Source organism: Rattus norvegicus, chromosome 8, assembly GCF_021556685.1.
Source record: "Rattus norvegicus strain SHRSP/BbbUtx chromosome 8, alternate assembly SHRSP_T2T, whole genome shotgun sequence".
In the NCBI taxonomy this organism is placed as follows: Eukaryota; Metazoa; Chordata; class Mammalia; order Rodentia; family Muridae; genus Rattus; species Rattus norvegicus.
In genome coordinates, this window is record NC_141541.1 from 59,778,680 (window position 1) to 59,787,444 (window position 8,765).

An 8,765-nucleotide genomic window follows, 5' to 3' on the forward strand; every position below is an offset into this window, starting at 1 on the left:
CTTGCTTTGACAGACACGTGGAATTGTCCTCATGGTGGTTAGTGCTGAAAAGAAGATTTAAATCACACATTGAGTTCTAGGAAGAATAGTCATTAAAGGCTCCAAATTGATTTTATAATTGTTTTTTTTAAAGTACTGTTCAGTGCCTGGGCAAAGCAGATAATCAAATTTTGCCAGTAACTTAAGCTCCAAATAGTTCAGTGAATAATTCAAAGAAAAAGAAGCCCACTTTGCTAACTCCTTCATTTATTCGCTTCTTGTTGTCCATTGGTCAATGGGGTGGTGTCCTTTTAGGATTCCTGCTCCTGTTTGTCATGTGAACATCATATTCTAATCAGGGATGGAAAAGATTTAATCAAGAAGTTCAAATAACCACAATGACAGTTCTGTAAGGAACACTCGTGCTTTGTTTTACAACCTTCTTCTGATCCCACATTGGTCAAAAGAGCATCTGCCCAGAACTCCATTAGTTCCTAGTCCAGAGCATTTACAAGGACAATGACGTTGATTACTAAATGATTGTTCTTTGTACGTTCGACATTCCTATAGGTTTAAGTTTCCAATGTTAGCTTGAAATGCTCTCTAGTAGGCAGAATCATCTCTGAGCAGCTGTTTGCAGGACAAGGCATGTTAATTTAAGTAGGTTATCTAACCTGTTTTCTTCTGATAATAATAGTTTTCAATTAGCAGTAATGGCACCTTGAATAAACCTCATTGGCTACGATACTGCCACTGCGCAAAGCTCTGATAATAATAATAACTAGTAATAATGGTAGTGACCTCACCCCTCTGTATTTTCTAAAGGTCTCCCTCACATAAGATATTGTAGTTTTGCATACAGAGTATGCATGTCTTCTCATATAATCCCGCTATTTTAACAGTGTTTAGGATTGAACTCTTGACCTTGGCCATGCTGGGCAAGTCCTCTGCTATTAAGCTACATTCCCAGATCCTGGTTTTCATGAATATGTATCTTAAATTTGGTCTTAAACTCCAAATTCCTCCTGTGTGTGTTCTTCATGTATTCCTAAAACCACCTCTAAGCCATTTATCATTTCTAATACAATGTAGATGCTGTGAAAATAATTGTTATACTGTATTGTTTAGGGAATATTGACAAGGAATAAAGTATATTGTTGTACAAATATAAATCCTGATCCGCGTACCAATTTGCATTGGTTTATGTCTGTGCATTGATAACTCACAAATATGGAAGGTGTCTATATACATAATCTAAGAAAGCCCACCATATGGATAAGGTTTGAAGACCCTGTATTGCCTGTGTTTCCTTTCTAGTGAACATTGGTTTGTGATAAAGTTGCAATTATCTTCATTCGGTTCAACCCTGATCTTCCCTTTTTTACTTGAATGACCTCTTTGCAAGCTCTGTGCTAGTTCAAGTTAAGGGGCTGTTGTTATCCTTTTCCAAGGCTGGTTTTCACTTCTCCAACAGAAGAACACTAGCAGTGACCACTAATTCATGCAATGTCCTCCCCTTGATAACTATTCATTGCCACTACTGGAGATATGTTTAAAAAAAAAGTTACATATGCCTTCAAGGCTTCATATACACATCCTTATGAGAATGGATGAGTGAGAATTCTAAATGACTAGAATAAAAATTAAGGAATGTGAAGCTTAGATATTACTTATAATTTTTACTTTAAGTATATTTTGTACTTTATGGTGTCAAAGCTCCCATTCAGAGCCCTGTACATGCCAGGCAAATGCTCTGTCCATGTGCTGCACCCTCCACTTCCGGTTGTCCTTTAAGTAGACTATTACTGTAACAGTAACTGGTGTTTACTATTGGAAATCATGCTTGGAAATAGCGAAGGTCATGTCAAAAGCCATCTCAGAGATTTAGGGATGAGCAAAGAAAGCCATTCAACTAGCATTTGGCTCTGCCATGTAAGGATTAACTAACATAGCACCTATCTCTATGCTTTAGAGCACTGTGGCTCAAAGCACAGAGACCTGCAGACGAAGCTCAGAGGCCGCGCACATATCCACATGTGCACGGCCCTGGAATCTCTCAGAAGGAAATTAAAACCCCAAACAGCATCCTGTTTCAACTCAAGTGACACAAATTTGATTTTGATCAACTATGTCTCAAGTGACGTTCTCATATCAAATAGTCTGGTTTTAAATAATAACAGTGGCGCTGTAGCAATTACAGTGATTGCAAGTAGTGCTTATAGGACATAAATCGTGAATGTCGCTTTTGAAAGATTGTTACATTTTTACTTAAAATATAATTACATCCCTTTATCCCTTCCCTTTCTTTCTTTCGGCCCCTCTCACATAGCCTCCCTCTAACCTTCCCATGTACCTCCTCTCAGATTGTTGACTTCCTTCTCTTTGATTATTATTGTTACGTTCATATGTGTTTGTACATGTGTACATGCATAAGTAAACCTGCCCAGTCCGTTTTTGTTATCTGTGTGTAGACAGTGTCAGCACTGACCAATAATAGAAAACCAATAAGGAGGCTCATTTCTGCGAGAGGCTATTTCTCCCTCCCCCAGCAGTCTCTGCAAATATCAGTTCTTGTCCAGGTGACATTTCCCACCCCCTCACCCTTTCCACATTAGTACACCTTTGGATCCTGCCATTGTTCTATTTTTGTTTACGTAGCCATTTGTAGGAGTGATGATTTCATAGCAGACCTTCTGGGATTCCGGCTCTTACAACCTTTCTACCCTCTCTTCCGTGAGGCTCCCCGAGCCTTAGATGCAGGAGCTGTGACGCAGAAAAAAACAAAAACTCCCTTAATGGCAAATACCTTCCCTTCTGTCTTCTTCACAGCATGCTTTGTCCTAGCAACATGGCGGCCCTTATCTCCCTAGACTACATTATGTTACAAAGACATTTGGTTTTAACCACAGAGAAACCAAGACAGAAGCTGGCAGGAACCTATAAGCCTGGACTCGGGATTGTTACATGTTTTCATGATCACAACACTTAGTTTCAAGGGTAGAAATAGACTGGCTTCTCTATGGGCAGTGTCTCAAGGATGGCTGCCATCTTTATCCTCTATACTTCCCAATTTCCCCCTCAATGTTTTTGTTCACTCACAGCATGGGCTTTGTTCTTGCTCATGAACAAGCCTATGCCAGGTCTGGTCTTACATCGATGACTTTCCTATCATTGAGATTTCAAATGGAATTTCATAGAGGACACCCCCTTGCCATCTGTGAAAGCTTTCTCTGGCCATTCCGCACAGTGCCCTAATTTGTTCCCGTAACAATGTTGCCATCCCTCTCAGTTCATCTCTTGGTTGTTCTTTGGGGATTCTTTTTTCTCCTTTCATTTAGAAAATAACCACAGGGGAAGAGAGACCCTGTCTGTCAAGCTCAGAAGCACACAACCTCACGCTTATCCTGGCCACTTAGTAAGAGCCATGCCTACCACAAAACTCAGTCCTTCCTAAACACTAGTCAAGTGAAAATACAAAGTTAGCAAATCAGGATTCAAAACTAAATCCCAGTGACTCCAGAGCTAAAACCAAACATCCTTTTAATACATTGTAGTCTAGAGAGATATGGGCAACCTTGATCCTAGGGCAAAGACATGGTATGACGAAGACAGAAGTGAAGGTATTTGCTATTTCAGAAGTTTCAGCCTGGAGAATGTTCCATTCCAACAAAGCCCCCTTTCCTTGTCTGATTTCAATCCAGCCACTGTTGCTTTGACTCTTAGACATGAAAGATCACCATGGAATGCTCTTGTCTCAAGGCCACTTGCAGCCCAGGTCTTGCCTCTGTAAGGCCCCTGTAACACCAGTGTGCCACGGGGCCACCCCAGTGAGCGTGTTGCCCTGTCCAATCTGGATCGAAGCCATGGCCGTGTTTGTTCTGAGACTTCAGGAAAGCATGTTTTATAAATGCTTGTTTCCTCTGAGTCACTGCTCAGACTTGTCCTTTCGGTGCAAACATTCCATTTTGTTTTATAACTGTCGAAAGAGGGTTGGAAGCCAAGGCTAACTGGACCAGCTTTGAAAGGAAAGGGGAAGTGAAAAAATTTAAATAGATTTTTCTATATTAGTGAGAGCCACAGAGGAACTCTTATCTGGACTTCAGATACATACACAGTTTCATCTTTATTTATTTTCTTGCTACAATAAGAAAAGAAAAAGTTCACAGGGTGGTTTCTTTCCCATCAAGTTTCCATGAAAAGTCTGGAAGGTGGCAAGAGTTCTATAAAAACAGGTCAAGAACAATTAAGCCACATATAACCAGTCTTAAAGGCCCCCTTTATAAATGCTTTTGACTAAATATGAAAGAATTTTGCTTCTGATTTCCAGGCATTGTTAATCCTGGAATCTTTGCTCATTACTGCAAGTTTTCTGTAAATTATATATTCCAGATCAAAGCCATTAACTCTTTATTTTGTGCCTTTTAACCTCATGTCCTTGAGTCCGATTTCCCATCTATTCCATGTGGCGCAATATAATTATACTTGTGCATAAATAACTTAAATTCATTAGGAGACTCAGATTTGACTAAATCCTAGACGTAAACTGTGATTTCTCACCCATTAACTACTTGCTCTGCATAAACTAGCAGCATGTTCATCAAACATTGAAGGATCATCTTTCAGGCACAGGAGTCCAATGCTTAGCATCATGAACATAAGATACAAGCCAATCTGAAATAACATACAGATCAGAAAATAGCTATACTATCTGAATCCTGAGTTCTTCATTGCTCGAAGAAAATTCTTAACTCTTTGGTTCTCTATCTAAGAGGTTCTGTATCTAAGAGTTTTTCTGGAAGGCTGCATGATGGCTAAGTCAGCATTCTTACATAACCTCCCCAACACACACACACACACACACACACACACACACACACACACACACACACAGAGAGAGAGAGAGAGAGAGAGAGAGAGAGAGAGAGAGAGAGAGAGAGATGGAGTACCAACAATGAATGCCTTGCCTCTAGAAGCATTAGAACAGTGGGAATGAGTGCTCAAATGTTCTCAGCTCTGGTGACTACACATTAGGTAGCTCTAAGGCTAGCATTGCATAGTATTGTAGAACCTTCCTACAAGATTAGGCTATAATCACAGCTTTCTTTGCTTGCATATCTGCCCCCTCTCTCCTGTTGTTGATTCATGGAATCATTTCTTAAGTAAAATACTTGCACCTGAACCCTTGATTTGGGGTCATCTTCCTGTGAAAACATACTTTTGTTTTTCTTTTCTTCTTTACAGAGTTAGGTTCTTACTATCTAGAAGAGCAAGGTAGCATTTGCATAAAATCAAAACTCCATTTTCACTGTTGATCTAACTGACTCATGGACCTTCACACTTAGATAGGACCACGTGATCTTACAAATAGTGAAAAATAGACTAGCAATACATGTAAACATGTTGACTATTTTTATGTCAACTTCACATAAACTAGTCATCAGAAAGGAAGAGCCCTCAATTAAGAAAATGTCTCCTTAATACCAGGCTGCAAACAAGCCTATAGGGCATTTTCTTAATTAGTGATTGATGGAGGAGGGCCCAGCCCATGGTGGGTGATGCCATCTCTAGGCTAGTAGTCCTGGGTTCTATAAGAAAGCAGGCTAAACAAGTCATGAGGAGCAAACCACTAAGCATCACCCTTCCATGACCTCTGTATCAGCTCCTGCCTCTAGGATTCTACTCTGCTTCAGTTTCTATCCTGACTTCCCTCGATGATAAATAGTAATGTAGAAGTGCAAGCCAAATAAACTCTTCCTCACCAAGTTGTTTAGGGCAAGGTGCTTTATTACAGTAATAGTAATCCTGATTAAGAATATACACACACATACACATACATATACACATACACATACATATGCATATACACATACAAATGCACATACACATACATGTGCACATACACATACATATGCATATACACATAAATATGCACATACACATACATGTGCACATACATGTGCACATACACATACATATACACATACACATATACACACCCAGCATTAATTAATCTTCATAAGCATTCTGAACAGATAGAGAAAACTGAGATGGGAGAAGGTGAACATCTAAGGAAAACCAAACCATCTGTAAGTAAAAACAGTGAAGCGATTAGGTTCATAATCCTGAAAGACACAGATGCTAATGCCAGATTCTAAAACCTGAGATACCAGAAGATCTAAAATCAATATGTCTAGAAAACAACCCATTTATTTATATTCTAAAGGTGGGGTTTATTTGAGAGACATAAAAGTATGACAGAACATGTCATCAACTTTAACATACCTTTTCTCGAATGTAAAGATGTATTCTAATGAGATTGTGTAGATACAGCAGCTCCATGCTTACTAACTACGCTCATGAAAACATGGATCCAAGCTGGGTATGGTGGCACATGTTAGCAACTCCAGTTTTTACACTGAGGCAGGAGGAACGTGACTTTGGTGGGCTCCATAATGACACCTCATCTGTAAAACAACCATAAAAAGAATTTAGAAACTAGCTACTTAATGTTTGTATATTATCGCTGTCCCCTGAATCCCCTACCTGGCAACCCTGTGCTAATCATTTGATGAAAGCGAGCCCAGAATGTGTTATCCACAGTAGTTGCCCACGGAGGGGATTTCTATTGTCGCTAATTCAAGCTTCCTCAATAAATGAGGTGATTAATGGATTTTTGAGAAGCTTTAACATTTTATTAACATTTTACAGTATAATGCTTACACGTAAAGTCAACATTGGGATCATGGACCTTTGCCAAAGCACACATAGACTGAGGTAGAACTCTCTCAAAGGCTAAAGTTCCACAGTTCCAGTACTAGAAATGAGCACAGAAGAGGAGAGAAGGTCAGTGGTATTGTGATGGGAATTGCACTTAACCCATAGACAACTTCGGTAGTGTGGACACTTTATCAATAGTAAGTCTTTGAGTCTGTGAGTGTGGGAGGGCTTCTATTGTGTGTAGAGTGGAGTGGGCTGTATTCTTCAAGCACATGCATCGTCGTTTCCTGCTTTTCAATATAGAAGACCTTGAAAACATTGGCTTGTCTCATCCCTGGGAAATTTGTAATTATAGTGAATGGTGTTGTTTTCTTTTCCTTTTTCAGAAATCTCATTATTAGTTTATTTTAAAATGATACTTACATTTCAGGCCTGGCTTTGTATTCTGCAAGCCTATTGAATTTGTTCATCAGCCATACAGTCTTTTGTCAGACTCTTCAGTTTTGTCCCTATATAATAAGTCATCAGCTTACAGGGATGACTTTGCTGCCTCTCTTCCCAGTTGTATGCCTGCTGCAGCTCTCTCTGGTCTCATCTCCCCAGTTAAGACTTCTGGTGCCATGTTGAGTAAGAGCAGGGTGGGTCCTCCTCCAGGGATTGTCTCCTAGGTGTTTGTGGACTGACTAGCATCCCCTCACTGTATGTTGCTAGGATAGTTGTTTGGGGCCAGGGCAGGACTTCTGTTGTCTGTGCCTTTGACAGGACTTGGTACTTGAAATTTGCCAAATCCAAGCCACCTGAGATCTCCTGTATGAAGACACATGTAAATGAGACCGTTTCATTGTTGTCTGAGCTATTCTAGGACCCCAGACAGAGCAGAGGGAAGTGGACACTCTAGGGGGAAGTGGAAGTAACTAGGACTCTGATGTTGTAGAGATCAGGAATCAAGTCTCTGCCCAGCTGTGTATATAATCTCTCTGTAAAATAAGAATATTTGCATCTCAAATTAACAATCAATTGACATAATTCAACAATCATATATCAATTCAGTTATTCAGTAGGACACAAAAATGGCAGAAAGAGGACTTGTAGGGAAGATGGGAAGAAATTGAGAGTGAGATGTATGTTTGTGGTGTGTGTGTGTGTGTGTGTGTGTGTGTGTGATCAGAGTTCATTTTATACATGAATTAATTATCAAATAATACATTTAATCAATGTTCAAATAGTATTATTGTATAGTCCTGGGTGGCATTTGAATTGTCAGAGTGGAAACTGGATATTGCTATAAGGAATTTATTCATTCAGAAAATCTTTACTAAGTATTTACTATCCATCTAATTAAACAAAAGCTACAGCCCGTGTTTTTCTGAAGGAGCTAGTCAAAACCAAACCTACCCCGGTAAATATGGAGAACAGCAGGCATCAGTATGTGCTGCAGAGAAAAAATAAGGTTGCTTAAGAGGCAGAGAGCGAGCAGTGAAACAGTAGTCTCGTTCTAATTTGAATGGTCGGAGGTCTCTCTAAAGAGGTGATATTAAAGCACATGCTGGAGAGAAAGGGAGAGGCAGACCACAAGGAGGGGCAACCCAGCAGAGGGGAAAGGAAATGTGAACCCTTGAGTTTGGAGCATGTTTGGCCTATCCAAGTATCTAAGGGGAAAGCTAGGCTAGCTCTGGGGTTGAAGGATATCAAGAAAGACAGGTCAGGCAGGAAATGATTTTATTCTGCAGTGGAGTTAGACCAGAGATTTCTCTTTGCAAACTATCACCCTGACCATTGCCTAGAAAAAGAACTGGATGTAGCTGTGGCCAGATGGAAGTCCAGGAAGAATTAGAACAGAGTAGACAAGAGGATGACCAGGAAGGTCGGAGGGTAGTGATAGAGGTGCCTAGAAGTAGTAGGTAGCAGGTAGGTTTTGAAGGTAAAACTGCTAGAATTTTCTGATACCGAAGTATAGCAGACAGAAGTCAGAAATAATCCAGGAGTTTTAGTCTGAGCAATTAGGTGAACACTGGTGTTATTCATAACGTTCCAGAAGAAAGTTCGTGGGAAAAGGAAGCTAAAGATTC

The 8,765-nt window shown here is 40.0% G+C and overlaps 1 non-coding gene across 1 annotated transcript; it reads right to left on the reverse strand.

Moving 5' to 3' along the window:
* Window positions 1-608: 608 nt before the first annotated feature.
* On the reverse strand, window positions 609-744 carry LOC120094544 (U4 spliceosomal RNA). Its single transcript, XR_015628272.1, has one exon. It is a non-coding gene; the product is annotated as a U4 spliceosomal RNA (small nuclear RNA).
* Window positions 745-8,765: the final 8,021 nt, after the last annotated feature.